Source organism: Glycine max, chromosome 3 (genome assembly GCF_000004515.6).
Source record: "Glycine max cultivar Williams 82 chromosome 3, Glycine_max_v4.0, whole genome shotgun sequence".
In the NCBI taxonomy this organism is placed as follows: Eukaryota; Viridiplantae; Streptophyta; class Magnoliopsida; order Fabales; family Fabaceae; genus Glycine; species Glycine max.
Window position 1 is genome coordinate 31,883,465 of NC_016090.4, and position 16,334 is coordinate 31,899,798.

Here is a 16,334-nt window from a genome sequence, read left to right on the forward strand (position 1 = left end):
AAAGCTCTTTCGATTATGATAAAAGTGTATCCCGAAAAGTTGTCAAACCCTAAGTTGGCAATCACATGAATGAGTTTCCAGGTCTTCCATTTGGACTGTTGGGAGTTGTTGTGTGTCATTTAATTGCCTTTGCCTGCCAATACAAAAATAATTTGTTAGTAACAAAACAAACTTCTAAAAGGAGAAAAGGAGATGATAGGTAGTAAGAGCAATCATTATAGTAATAGAACAAATCCTAAAACTAGAAATGAAAAGAAAATGAGAGTAAGTTAGAGGAATGATTGCCTAACCTTAGAAATCTTGGATATATATTATTGTGACATGTAAGAATAAAATGTGCGTATATAGAGAGAGGGAAAGATGAGACTCGTCACCCCTCACTTAAAAAAATGGTGAAATATATTAAAATTTGTGTATTTTTTATTCTTATTTTAATTATTTTCCTAATTGTATAATGCATATGGTACATGTGTGATTAATATTTCCTTTACTTCATATCTCTATGAATTTAAATGTACTATTTCTTACCAGAACTAACTAACAATAGATTATGGTGGTTAATATATCCTTCACTTTATATTTTTTGAATTTTTCAAAATATGTTTACTATTTTTTTAATATCACAATAAGATTTATAATATTTTGTTCTTTCTATAATAATTAAAACTAAGTTACGATACATTTATCATTATTAAGTTCAAATATAAATAATACTTCTAAGAATAGAAAATACATCTCCCATTCAAAAATTAATGGTTCATCACATTAGATAAATTTTGACGCAAATAAATGTAATAATTAATATAAATTAATATCACTTAGGATAAAATCTAGAATGCAAAAATTTATCCTTATATATTGTTATTGGAAAAAAAATGATTCTCAATGACTTCTGCCTTAAAAATGGAAAAAAATGAGAGGTCAAAATATTTACCAATCCAATTAAGGTTATGTACAACAACAGTAGCTAAAAAGTCAGCGACTAACGAAAAGTTATTAAATTAACTTGTTAAATTATAAATATTGGGTAAAGCTAAGCTAAAATATATTTTTTATTCTCATAAATTTGAAAATATTTGGGTTTCGTCCCAGAAAAAGTTTTAATACTTTTTTCATCCTCAAAAATTAAAGTATACTACTTTTGTGCCTCAGGCTAGGCTTGGCTGAATCTCATACCTATATATCACTCCTTCATTGGCCCATTGTGGGCTACTCTCTTCTTATGATGTCTGAGTTTAATATCCCCAACAAATTGCAAAAGAAAAAATGCCACAAAACCGAAACACACAAAAAGATAACCAAACAAAACAACAAAGAGGAAAAGAAGAATATGAAGAGAAAGAAAGAAAGAGAAATAGTGCTCATTTACATTGACCGATGAAAGGGATACAATGACTCACCATTTCCTCACAAGAAAATATTACAGACATTGGCACCCTTGGAAAAATCTCAAAGATATTTATGATTGTAGAGATGAAAAATTTTTCGCTAGCAAACTCAGGTCTAGGTTGCATCATAGGAGTATGCGTTTGTGAATGACAGTCGTCATCACATTAATAGTATACGGGAACTTTGTTGTCGTGTTTGTGCACTTCATTGCTCATCAACGACAAACTCCATTTGTGATTCCGATGAAGACAAAGATATTCAAGATTCAAGAACGAAGATCTCAATGTTCAAATATAGAGGCAGATACACATACAAGAGTGTGGGGACAATGTCCCCCGCAAGATTTATTTATTTATTTGTATGTGTAATAAATAACTAAAAAAATTGCCCCCATAAGATATTTTTATTTATATGAAGGTAAAAAAATATAAGAAACAAAAAAATGATATAATTTCACTACTTTTTCCTTTTAACTTTTGATAATAAGGATGATGAAAAGATCATAGGATATTTTTGAAGTATGAAAATGCACAGATGACTATTTAATTTACAAAAACTTCACTTTTAGATTTTTTTGTTATGACATTACACATTTTGTAAATGTTTGTGATATTTATTTTTTGCTAAAATATTATAAACTATTGAGTTAATTGTGTTTTTGATCCCTATACTTTGTATAAAATCCACATATAGTCCATAAACAATTTTTTAACATTTTGTTGTCCCTATAATTTTCTTCTATCAATAGTTTTAGTTCATGTTGGTGAGTGACAACGTTAATTGATGACACAGACAACCATGTTAATTGTGAAGTAACCAATCATATTAGGGATTCAATAATTTGTCACGCCAACAAGGAGTATGACTCGAGCAACCATGTGTAACTTTTAACAAACTGTATTTTTAATATTTCATCTATTTAGAATAGTTGATGATGTCAGATAGATTTATAAGAGATTAAAAACATAATTTACCAAAAAAAATTACACTTGATTGCCCCATCAAACTTCTTGATGATGTGACAAATCATTAAGCTACTAATGTGCACTCGATAGTAAGGACTAAAACAATTAACAAAAAGAAAAAAAGTATATGGACCAAAAATACTAAAATTTTGTGTTTAGGAGCTAAAAATGAAATTTGCAAAAATTTTAAGGGCAAAAAAAGTATGTTTTTTCTTGTCCCCGCTAAGAAAAAATGATAGATTTGCCACTGCTCAAGTACCTTCACTCTTAAGGTTCCTTTATCTACGTCTCAAATAATCTTCGTTCACTATGTTGTAGGTTGTTCGTTACAAAGCCGCCATCCATGGCACATGAGGTCCGACGACATTCTCGGTGGAGTTGGCAACATGGTTGTTCTTGTTGGCCATGGCGGAACCATGACAACAACAATGCTACTATGCCCAAGCAAATGTAACCATGCATTTGGATTTAATAATTTGATACCTAGCTGCAAGACTCCAATTTTATATTACAAAGTTTGGGGTTTAACAACACAGTCGAACAATAGAGTGGGCTAAAATGATTGTGGTTTAATGGTTATGGTTTTGATGGGTAATTTTGGGGTTGTGGCTTGAAGAAGCTAGGAGAAGAAGGGTTTAAAAATTTGTAGCGAATTCTTAACATTTTGTGACAGTTTTTAACCTTTTAAAAAATAGTATTTTAAAACTTAAATTAGAAATCGTAGGTTTGAACTTATATTAACCTACATCACAAATTTCAAATTTGTGACTACAAAAAAGTACTATAAGTTTTGTGGGACAATATAAGAATATTTCCAATTTTATGATGACGAAATGTAAATGACATTAATGACATATTCATAAAATATTTTTATATAAATTTCAATTTTATTTTATGGATGAAAATATATTTTGAGGTGTTATAATTTTAGCTTTTTAATTAATTTTAAACCTCTTGTAATTTCATTTATAGATACCTTGTTTTTAATATATTTTTAGTTTCAATTATTTTAGTTTTTTCATATTATGTATTCTACTATTTATATATACTTTATCTTTAAATATTTTTAATCAAGTTTAAAATAAAGTAAGAAACATATATTTAAGTAGACATTATAATTTTATTATGTTAATTATCATAATAGTTAAAATAAATAGTCTAACATAAAATAAAGGTATTGGCTCAAAGCTATGCTTCGTGGATTCACTCAAACCCAAGGTATCAACTACTTTTGCCACTATTTCACCAATTGGAAAGGTAAACACAATTAAGTTACTTTTGACCATTGCTGCAGCAAATCAATGGTCCTTGCAACAACTTGACATTTATAATGTATTCCTTCATGGAAATCTCAATAAAGATGTGTATATGGAACTTCCCCCGCGCACCACTCCTATTCAACCAAACTAAGTTTGTAAAGCTTAAGAAAGCACTATATGCCATATGGTTTGAAACAATCAAGCAGATAATGGTTTGCTAGACTCTTTTCCTCTTCAACAAACCAATGATTCACTCAATCTTCCTTTGATCACTCGTTATTTTTTAAAATTCATAACCACGCTCTTACTGCATTACTTGTTTACGTGAATGATTTGATCCTTGCAGGAAACAACCAACAGGAAACTAATGACACTAAGCAATTTCTTAACAAATAATTCAAAATTCACGACCTCAGCAATCTTAAATACTTTCTTGGATTTGAGATTGTTCTGTTTCATCAAGGAATCCATATTTGTCAAAGAAAATATGCATTGGAAATATTTTCTAACATGGGTCTTCTGGCTTCCAAATCTACCAACACTCCTATGATAAAAAAAATACTAGGCTACACAAAGATGATGACAAGCTCCTGGATGATACAACAACCTACAAATGTCTTATAGGCAAACTCTTATATCTTACCAACACTAGACTTGATCTTTGTTATTCAATTCAATAGTTAAGCCAATTCATAAGTTGTCCAATCATCTCTCATCATCAAGTTGCAATCAAGGTACTGTTAGAAATTTTTCGTGTGGTTAAGTGAAACCAAGTTTCAAGGTAGTGTTTAGAACTTACGTCCAAGTCATCTCCCAAAGGACTAGTGGTTATTAGGACAATTCTAATCAAAACACTAAAGTTTTGAAAAGTATTTTCTCAATGGTTGTGTTTGAATAATAAAAGAACAACGTGAGAATAAAAACATATAATAAAAAAGAGAATAAAGGAAGAAACAATTGCAACGTTGTTGTGAAGAAGGTTGTTTGGACAACCAAGATTGGACTTGGTTTCTCCCCTTTTCAATGTAACAACATCAATTAATCTAGTTATTCATGTAATTTATCTCGAATTCACAGTTAAATTCTAACTTTAATGTCTTAAGCGGAAAAGTCTTAGTCCTTTAGATTAATTTCCAATGTCTTGGAAAATTAATCTAAATGACCAACATTAATGTTTAAAAATTTAAAGGAGCCTAATTGGTATTGACTTATGTCTAGAATCAATCCCCACTAGGTACTCTTTATAGTTCAGGAATTAAACAAGTGTTTGTTGACTAAACTATCGATCCCTATGATTAAGTAACAGGTGATCAGTCTAGAACAAACATTAAGGGAATAATAATAATAATAATAATAATAAAACTAAATAACTATATCAACAAAGGAGTATAACATGAAATTAGGTTCAATTGTTTTCAACCCTGACAAATGAGGAGATTAGCTGGTCATACCTTGATTACAAATCCCATAATCAAACATACAAAAGTGAAATCAAGATAAAATCCCTAGAATGGTGCTTTCTCTCACACATAATTGATGTCTTAAACTTGAGAGAATGCCATCATCCTTCGGGCTCCAGGTTTTTATAATCTAATATGGGCTTGGGCCTGACACATTTTCCTCGCTTAAGCACAAGTAATGTCTCGCTTAAGTGAGGCCTTTTGATCTTAAAAGGCTTGGTTACTGACTCTCCTAACTCAAGTGCACAAAATATCGTGCTTAAGTGATGGATTCGAGTTCCTCCTTTGGCTTGATTGCCTCGCTTAAGTGCCTTGAGGCTTATGCTTAAGCAAAGGCCTCCAATGGCCCTAGAGTTGCTTACTGACTTAGTTCACTTAAGCATATAGCATGCCATGCTTAAGTAAGTGTGGCTTCATCATTTTCTTATAAGTTCTTCTCGCTTAAGCATCCAAAAAGGTTCGCTTGAACGAGTCATGTTAGTAGTTCCTCCGATTGCTTTTGTCTTGGCCCACTTAAGTGCACAACAAGCCACACTTAAGCAAGAATAACTTTATTTGTAATTCTAACCCAATTTCCTCCCAAAACTCACAAAAACATCAAGAAATTATAACAAATTATGACTCTAGAGATCCTAAGTGTGAGTTCCTATTTTATCCTAACTTTGAGTAAATACAAGGTTCAATGTATAAAAAAGGCTAGATAACTATGTCGATTCATGTGTGAAATTAAAATAAAATTGTCGATTATCAGGTACTTCACTACATCAAAACCACCTTTACCCTTGGTCTCTTCTATTCTATTGATTCTTAACTTCAACTTAAATCCTTCTCAGATTCAGTACACTAGAAAATCAATAATTGAATATTGTATTTTTTTGTGAATCCTTAATATCTTATTGTTCCAAAAAGCAATCTACTGTCTCATGGTCCTCCACTGAAGTTGAATATTGCATATTGGCTTCTGTCACCTGTGAAATTTAATGGCTCACCTACATTCTCAGAGAACTACAACTTCCTTTCATTTCACCAGCTCTCATTTATTGTCACAACAAGTCACCTACCTACACCGCAGCCAATCCTACCTTCCATGAGCTTACCAAACACATTGACATTGATTTTCACATTGTTTGTGAGAAGCTTTAAACCAAACTCTTCCTCTTTCTCCACCATTACTACCAAAAACCATCTTGCAGATATCTTCACCATGCCCCTTGAGTTCAAACCTTTTCACAATTTGTTGTCCAACCTAAAAGTGTCAATTGTCAGCTTGTGGGGGTAAATGAATGATCATAGAAATTTATTGTAATGAAACAATTAACAGGAAGATAATTATTTTTGTTTTTCTATTTTTTGTTAGGATAGTTTTGTTAGGACTCTTATCCCTTAGTTTCACATTTCCTTTCATTTGGGCTTTGTACCTATATATTGAGACCCTTACTTGTATCATTTCAGATTTCAATCTCAATTCAATAACAATTCAATTTTATCTCTCTCGAGCTCTGATAATAACAAGCTACAAATGTTAGATCCTCATCTGATATCTCTTCATTCATTATTAATAACAATGTTGAGTCATTGAAACTAGCACCTCAATTAAATGAGATGTATTTTAGAGATAGTAACATTAAATAAGGTTAAGTTAGTTGAAATTTTTTATATTTGGGACCAGAGGCAGTGTGAAACTAACATTTCTAATCATATAAAAAATGATGATACATGTACTTTATTTAAACTAATCAATGATATAACCCCCAATTAATCATGTATGCTTAAAGAATGCTTCAAATTTCATAGGATACCTTGATATTGAAGATCTTACCTATCTTTGTCAATATTGTGCAGCTTATATGTGATATGAAGAAAGAATGAGAAAAAAATACAAACACTTCAAATTTTTGTTTTAAAAAATTGTTGTGGTGTTGAAAAGTTTCAACTACCACTTCTACAAGCAACCAACAAATCCTCTTCAACATCTTCTAATTGATAAAGATTCGAGTGATAACAAGAATTTCTAGAAGCATATAAGTTCTTATAATATGATGTTTGTGTTACATCATCGAGAGAAAATTGGACAAATCATTCAATAATGGTAGAGGACCACCTTCTCTAGGAATCTAAGGCCAATCATATCACCTAATTGGTAATTTGTTGCCTATGCCTAGGCAAACTCCAAAGTTTGCTCTTTATGCTTATTTGTTTACTTGCATTTTATTACAATTCTTTACTTACATTCAATCCATGTTCTTAAATACTCCAAATATTATCTTCTAAGTTTTAACTTCTCTAATTTTATCAACAGGTCTAAAAGTTATATTGATCCAGAAATTTTCACAAAATTGAAGATGATGCTTAATGAACACAATGTATTTTTTCAATCTTCCAAAATGGCTAAAGAGAGATTTGAAACACTACAACACAAAATCTGAAATTAAAATCTATCTCTAATAGAGTCAATGATGGTAGGATTTATAATTTATCAATTGTTTCTAAAGTTGTTGCTCTTATAATTGATGATACAAGCACCGGTTAGCCGCAAATTTGTTTTACTCAAATTACGCATAAACCCCCCTATTTTAACCCATTTCTTTGGCACCCCTCCCATAACGATGCTAAGTCACGTTTACTTATAAAAGTTGAAACTCAAAATTACCCATCATCTCCACAATCACACACACACTCCCTGTGTTTTATACATATTACACATGCACACCCTGTGTTTTTCAAACATTAAGCATAATACCCCTATTTCGTTTTAGATTTGGATTATAATTGAGAGATCCACAAGTCCACGATCTAAGTTGTATACTGATTTGCACCAATTAGACTTTGTTCAGGCCTCAAATATCTCCAATGATATTTTTGTGTTTGGGGTTTAAGAGCTTAGACGATTAGGATCATCTTGCATCAGAGGTCCCTAATTTGAGGTTTAGGGGATCGACACACATCAATCTAAGTTTTACATTTAGGTCTTTAAACACATTTTATAAACTTCAATTGGTTGGAGCTTTGGCTTTTAGGAACTTCAATTGGATATAGAGTGAGGAAGTGAAGAAAATAGAGATGTAAGAAAAGTTTTGGTGTTGGCGGTGTGGTTGGGGAAGGTTACAAAAGGGAAGAAAAATTAGAGGGAGAGAATGATTAGGGAAAAAGATGGGTCTCTTTGACTTGAAATAAAAGTTTGAAAAAGTTTTAGGGTTTGAGCTTATATCTGTCGGTGATATATGAAAATTCATGGTGCCAAGTCTGTATGGTTAGAAACAAAGGTAGTACAAATTGACAAGTTAGATCTTAAATGACCAAGGAGTATCGTGCATAATGTTTGAAAAACATGAGAGGAAATGCATATGTAATTGTGGAGATGATGATGATTTGAGAAAAAAAGTTACTTCAAATCATTTGCTGATAGCATGATCAAACAAACTTAACATTGTTTGGAGCACAAAGAGTGCCAATGTGGAAATTCAAAAGTTAGATGTTTTTTGTGGGTTGAAAAAAAAAAGAATTCTTGTGAAATCCATACCTTATAAATTAGAGAACCTTTGGAAGAACATGTGTCACATTTTGAGCAAGAAGAAGTTACTATTTTCTTTCTTCTTGTGTAGTTCTCTCTCTTATGTTTCCTCTTTTTTGTTTTCATTTTTTTTATCAATCATGTGTTTTTGTTTACATTCTTTCTTTCTTCTTTCTTTTTATGTTTTTTTTTCTTTCTTGCTTTTATTTTTATACTTTTTTTAGATTTTCTTTTTATGTTTTTACTTCTTTGTATTTATCATTAAATTTATACATGATTGTTTTTTTATTATATATTATTTATATATATGACAAGAAGCATTACATAGCTTCATTTATTAATAAATAAGATAAAAAAATCCTCTCATTTTATTGGTTAAAAAACATTATAAATTCTATTATAATTCAGTAATTTTGCAGTAAATTTTTCATATTTATTGTTTCTTTTTTATTATATTTTTAGTAATATGAGATATATAGTGATAATTATGAAAGAATTAAATATTAAATAAATAATTTTTAGTCATTTAAGAACAATTTTTTTCCTTCATTAAATGAGAAGTGAAATCCATCAAAGTTAATAATTTTTAACAAATTTAAACCAATCATAAATAAAGTATTAGAAAAAAAGTGTCATACATCGAACTATTTTTTTTATATTTGTAATATTATTGTTTATAATATTGGATATTATTTATATATCTATATCCTATATTATAAAAGAGAAGCATAGGAAAATTACTATTGTGCCCGTGCTTCAGCTGATGACACCTGTCCATTTTATTGGCTTTTTGGTCATTTTATGCCCCTTCAACTTTGCCTTGATTTTGTGCTGCGTTTTATGCCACGTTGAGTGTTTAGCTTTGGCCATTCTGTTGGTGATGCACGTGGCTTCTTCTCCAGCGTTTCCGATCATTTCCCTACCAACTTCAAACCTGCTTCCTTCATTTGTGTCATTTCCCCACCAATTTGTTTCCTCTGTTTCCATTCTTTCTTCTTCATTTTGGTGTCTTCTTCAGTTCCACTTTTTTCTTTTGTTTTCGGTTGAGTTTTAGAGCTGCTGAGGGCTTCCATCTTCATTCTATTCTTTGCGATTTTGGTTTGGGTTCTTTTTCTTTGATTGGTCTGATTTTTTGTGGTTTTATTTTTGGGACATGTTACAGTAACAACGACGGCTTTGGCAAAGAAGTTGTTGGAGAAGTTAAGAAGAAGATAGAGGTTCTTCTATTTTGATTTTATTAAAACTGTGTTTATGTTTTTTTTTTGTCTGATTTTTTGTGGTTTTTTTGGATGCTTCGTTGCTATTTTTTCCTTGAAAGCCTGTTGTAGATTATTTTGGTATCGCAGGAAAGGATCCCAAAGTAATAATTTCCCCTCTCTTTTTATTTTATTTTTGTGGTTGAGTCACGAGATTCTTCTCCTGTTAAAGCTGTTCACGCAATTTATAACAATATATATGAGTGTGATTTTCAATTTCTTGAATCTGAAATCTAATTACATGCATGTTTTCTGTATAGGCTCTTCAAACTATTGGAGATTCTCTGTAACTTCAATCCAAGCAAGGTGTGAGCTCCATCTTTTTCTTTAGTGATACCACATATAATTAGTTTAGTTTTCGTTAAAAAAAATATATGTCAAAGTGATTTTAAATAATTTTGATCCTTATTTATTATGTGTTTGTCTATTGAAATTTTGTTTTATCCCAAAGTTCATTATCTCAATCCTAAAATTCTGATTATTTTTGGAAATTGATAACAGTTGACACTATCCAACAGATCAAAGATTTCTATAAGATCTCTAGAATCAAGTGACAAGGAGATTCATGCATGCGAAACAAATCCAAAAAGAAACACAAACAAGATACATAGAGAGTGTGAGTGGAGATGAAGAGGGCAAGAGAGTTGCTTGACAATATATATGATTTGATATTATTTTGTTGTTTGTGAAGGCTTTAATTTTTTTTTTTTTTTGCCCTTGACTTGAATGGGGTTCTAATGTATTGCTTTCTTTTTGTTATCTATTTGTGTGAGAGCAGATGGTTCAGGGTCATGCTACTCTTACAAAGCAATGAGTAACCCCTTTGCAACGTGCTCACCAAGTGTTTGAGAATATCACGCAGTGAAAGATCCCCGAAACCCAAATTCACGCAGTGTGCCTTGCATGCCCATCAAGCCTGATTTGAAGGTTTATTTTAGTACTGAATCTTATTTAAGCAAATGGACAAAGATTGAATTAAATTATACTCATAAGATTTTAATGAATTAATTACATCAATATATTTCACTTCAAAAAATTACATAAATTATTAATGAAGTTACTAAATTTTATAGTTGAATGCATGTTGTATTATTGGTTGGAAGCACGAGAACAAAATTGCCAGTTGTGGAAGTGACATTACATTATCAATAATGACATTATACATACACTCTAATTTATTCAACATTGATTAATTTGTGTACTTTCTTTTTGTTGATTGAAAACCCTACTCTAAACTTTGTTCCTGTGGCAGTTGTTTTTACTATGGTGTGCAGTGGCTGAAAGAGGCATGGATTCTGGGTCAAGATGTTTCTGCTGGGTTCACTTCAACCATGTATACTGTTCTTTTCCCTCACTTCTGGCTCCCGCTGTGTGCTCTGCTTCACACTACTGCCTCTCATCCACTCCTTATCGCTGCAATTTGTAACTTTTCTAACTGTATTGTAATTTCGTTCTTACGATTCTCGCTAAATGTTATTGTCTCCTATATACTGAATTCGTGAGTTGTGTAGGATTCAATTTAATAATTATGCTTTTTGTTATTGTGCTGTATATATTTTATTTTTTATTTCAATGTGATTATCTTGCAAAAAAATTCATGGACCAATAGAATATTGTATGTTTGGTATGTTAAGCTAATAGCAGATTTGGTAGATTTGCTTCAGCTGATATTGCTTAATTTGTTGAGCAGGGGATACCAAAGATACCACTAGATCATCAGAGAAAAATTCAATTGAAAAAGAGATTGAAACTTAAACTGCTGAAGCGCAAACGTAAGTTTATTATGCATATAATTTTAGTACCATTTTTGTTATATGATTTTGGTTCTTGGGTATGGCAGATTTTTTAGCAAAAAATGGGGAAGAAGAGAAAGCACAGTGAGGGTATGTTGTTGTGATGGCATTTGCTTTTGCTTCTATTTGCTTGGTACTTATACTTTTTGTATGCCTTCTTGCATAGTGTTTCGTAATAATTATTTTCAGCCATTTTGGTTGCCACATAATAGAGCAGTTGCCAGAAGAATCCAGAACATGCGATGGAGAGTTTATGGTGGTCTGTGATAGACTATTCTATTTTTATGATCTTGAAACTAAATTTCTTTGCCTTGCTCTATTTTCCCAATTTTTTTGCTATATCATGCACACATATTGGCTGATATTAATGTAGTGTTGCAGTCTTTGATATGTCGAATTGGTTGCCTTGAGCAGCCAGTGTTAACATGCATACACAGGAAATGATGCTGGAAGAAAATTTTTGCTTGATGGAGAGGTCACTATTGACACAATGGCAGATGATATGGAATTCACAGGTTAGATTTTGGAAATCCAAAGGAACGTCGATAATTAATCACACTTACTAATTTGAAGTTTTTTTTTGGACAGTGTTCATTGAAGCTCATTAAAATGTGTACATTTTTTGTTGCAAAGCTGCCTTTTCTTATTTTAAAAACTTATCATCTACAAACTGTGACGGATAGTTGGATAGAGAATGCTGTCAATGGGCTAATGGGCAAGCAGGTATCAGCTTCATCTTATACATTTATTACTTTAATTCCCACATATGTTGCCTCACATCTTCAGTGTATATTATGATGGTTGTTGCAGATTATCAGGAAGAATGGAAGAATAAAGTTTCTGGTTGATATCTTGCTTGGGCTTAAGTTCTCCATGAGTGGAAATTTTGTGTAAGTTTCCATTGTTTCATGTTTACTACTAATGTTCATGAGAGGGTCATCAAAACAAAGGAAATAGGAAGGCATGCATTTAGTGGCAATGAAGGGACCAACCTCTTTGTAGACAAATAGTGGAGAACCTTTGGATAATTAAGGGGATAGATCTAGAATATGTGAACAAAGAGGTAGGGGGGTCTTCGGCCTTGGAGAAGGATATTAAAGCCCAAGGGCACGCGTCTATCACCTCCAGAGAGTACATGTGCTAAAAATGTGTTAAGGCTTCGAGGTAAAGGAATTTTAAGGGAATCTCAGGAATTAAGATTGAATAGAAGTAATATCAGAACCTGGGTAAGTATGCTAGGCAATGCTTAATGTATGCTTGCAATTCTTTGCCAAAGCTCTAACTTTGAGACAGGGTATTTATAAGTAGGACAATTATGGATTGTTGTTTTAACGCGTTTTGGTGTGTTTCGTGTGCAGAGGGCACTCTATTGGAACCTTTGACAAGTGTACAAAGACTGGTGGACCCTTCGGAACCATCAAGCACCCTGCCGAACTCGCTCACAGCGCTAACAACGGTCTTGACATCTCTGTTAGGCTTTTGGAGCCACTCAAGGCGGAGTTCCCTATTTTGAGCTACGCCAATTTCTAGCATTTTGTAAAAAAGTTAATTATTTCAGATCTGCTCTTCATATACGTGGCTGCCGATATCTTTGTGTAAGTAATTGATTGACAAAATAACATCAAATGTTAGCTCTCTAGCTATTTTAAAGGAAGAAAAACATTTTGTTCCACACATTAATTGTTTTTTACAATGAACATCCCACTCAAGCTCACGTGGTATGCTCAAGACCCACCGTAATTTCATGGCTATGATGAGTTGAAAGTTGCATTAAGCATATAAATTAGCGGGACCCATAAATAAGCTTGGGATGTTTCTTTTAGTTCTTTATATGCAGTTCATGGATTCCCGGGTTCTGATGCTATATGTTAAAAATGTCAATGATTAGATGTTTATTAAAATATATGTTGTATTAAGTCTAGGAGGTTGCTAGGTTGGAAACATTGACACTGAAAGTTTTGGTCCATCATTTTGTATGGGTGAGAACTTGGAGCTTCGCAGGATTAAGAAGGATTCTAATGAGGAAGATGAGAGTGATGATGATTTGTGATATATTTGTTAGGTCAATGACATTGATGCTAACAAGCATTAGCAATTGCTTTTGTGGTATATTTGTTAGGCCTATGTTTAGTATATTGTCAAAAATGTTGTCTTGAGGGTTTTCTTTTTTTATTTATGGCATGTTCTTATCCCCTTTTCATGTATTTGATATTTTTAGGACATTGGAGGATGTGATATACAAAAACAGGATATCCACGAGGCTGTGGAGCTACCCCCTACACATCATGAACTATACAAACAAATTGGTATTGATCCTCCCCATGGTGTTTTACTGTATGGACCCCCTGGCACTGGTAAAACAATGCTTGCCAAAGCTGTTGTGAATCATACCACTGCTGCCTTCATCAGGGTTGTGGGATCTGAGTTTGTGCAGAAGTATGTTGGTGAGGTATGATTTTTATATCATCTGCATTTGGATGCGATGTTGACAATGTTGTAGCTTACTCTGCTATCTTTGTTTCTTTTTGAAAATTATGGGTTTCCAATTCATAATTACTGATGCTATTCATATTCAGTATCAAAATTGGGATTGGATATTTTATTGGGATTTCATTGGTGTTTTGTTTCAAGTCAATGATTTTGATTAATGTTGCTCCTAAAGTTTCCTGGGAGTTTCAAATTCATTGATTATATATGTTCTTATCAATTTTTTTAGAGCAACATCTTTAAATCTTCCCTGCCATTTATATTTCAGGGTCCACGAATGAAACAACTTTGTTAAGATCTAATGCTACCCTTTTCTCTGATGGCGATCATCACCAATCACAAATGTTGAGCTTCTCTTCTCCAAAGTCAGAGTCTTTGTTGGTAGATAAGGCTTCCTTAAATGCCACATTGCCTTTTTCTTACCACCAATTGTCTAGCAACAACAGAAATGCAGGTACATGCATATGTTGAGGTTGGAATAGTAATTTTTAATTGTTAATCAATAATCAAGTACTATTTTTTTTATTTTAAAGTGGTGTTTTTTTATTTGGATTTGGAATATTTATGGTATCCATTGTGGGGAGCCAAAATATTATGTGGGTTGTTACTGTTTGATTCTATAGTATCGGTGGAAGGTCTTTCCGTGGAAATAAAATACATGAGTAGTCTGTGTTTGTGAGTCATATCACAGGAAAGCAACACAAAGCCAAAAAATTCTTCCTAAAATGTAAAAAATCTTCCCTTCTTCTTCCCCTTTTAGGAAGAGGGATTTTGATAAAAAAAAAAATTGCACAGTAAACTAAAGTATACCAAATGAGAAAAATATATGAAGAGATGTTACATGAAAAAAAAAAGTTCCAAATTTTTTATTGGTTGTAGTATGGTCTCTTTCTCTTAAATCTCTGTTCCACTTTTCTTATCAGAGTTGACTTGACTGCTGTTTGTTGAAATCAGCAGGGGGGATCATTTAACGCCATTGATTGAACATCTGCCACCCTTCTTTTTGCTTTTTTATTTTTTTTAAGTATATTTTTGTTGTTTTTAAATTGTCATGAAACTGGTTTTAGGCCTTTGTGTTGTTTGTGTTGCATGGTTTTTTGACTTTATCTTATGGAAAATGTGTATGGATAGGTTACAGTTCAGGAAGCATAAGCTTGCATGGGGCTTTGGCTGGTGTGAGAGGGCCATTCACTCCGTCACAGTGGATGGAGCTTGAACATTTTGTTAATTTAGTTGTTGAACAATTATTTAGTTATTAATATTCAGCTTTTTTGTTTTGTTAATTTTATTATTCTCACCATTATTTAGTTATTAATATTTAGTTTTTTATGCTTCAACACTAAATTGCATTTTAATGGTATATTGCAAATTAAAAAACGACCCGTGCGTTACGCACGGGTTTATATTATAATAACGATATAGTGATAGTAAAATAGGTCATTTTAAACTAATTAATACTATTTAGTTTTTGGATTGTACTACATAAACTAATTATTTTAATCTTAAAAAATATGTCTTTTTAAAATATGGATAATAGTGTAATAATAGATTATTTTAATTACATAAGCATCCTCCCATTAACAAGTTGTTGGTCTGAGTAATATTAGATTCAATCCTCTTAAGCAAAATCTTAAAATTAAGTCTTTTGACAGAGTTTAATCATTAATAGAACTGTTGAATAATTTACATCAATATCATAGTAACTCAAAAAAAATATATGCACACATGTGTGAATCATGTAGGTTTTGATGATGCCAAAAAAATTTACTTGATAATGGTTGTCATCATAAAAAAGGAGGAGAATGTGAATCATGCAGGTTTTGATGATGCCAAAAAAAATTTACTTGATAATGATTGTCATCATCAAAAAGAGAGAGAATGTGAATATATGTATACAGGTTTTTGATGATGCCAAAGTATAAGCAAACAAGATTGCTACAAGAAACATTTAAGGTTAAGCAAATAGAGATTGTTTCAAGATTAATTCAAGGTCAATAAAAAGATAAGGCCTTAGTTTATTTGTTAAAAGAATCTCACACTGGTTAATCAGTTTTGACCTCAAACAATTATTTTCAACATCGATTACCAGAGACAGATTGCAAATGAGCTTTTTAAAAAGAGTTTTGAAATTTGAATTTTAAATCTTATAATTGATTATCAAATGTCCTAAATCGATTACCAGTAACGACACTTTAGAAAACACTTTGAAAAGTC

At 31.8% G+C, this 16,334-nt stretch overlaps 1 non-coding gene across 4 annotated transcripts; it reads left to right on the forward strand.

Annotated features, from left to right (window-relative positions):
* The first annotated feature begins 9,337 nt into the window (after positions 1-9,337).
* On the forward strand, positions 9,338-15,462 carry LOC102661779 (uncharacterized). Of its 4 annotated transcripts, XR_005890698.1 has the most exons (14): positions 9,338-9,801; positions 10,101-10,146; positions 10,342-10,456; positions 10,619-10,767; positions 11,093-11,262; positions 11,531-11,612; positions 11,681-11,723; positions 12,048-12,148; positions 12,222-12,356; positions 12,444-12,523; positions 12,992-13,228; positions 13,852-14,082; positions 14,389-14,574; positions 15,252-15,462. It is a non-coding gene; the product is annotated as an uncharacterized protein (transcript). The 4 variants fall into 4 exon arrangements; XR_005890697.1 differs by having other exon boundaries at positions 11,531-12,148; XR_005890700.1 differs by lacking the exon at positions 10,342-10,456 and having other exon boundaries at positions 11,531-12,148.
* Positions 15,463-16,334: the final 872 nt, after the last annotated feature.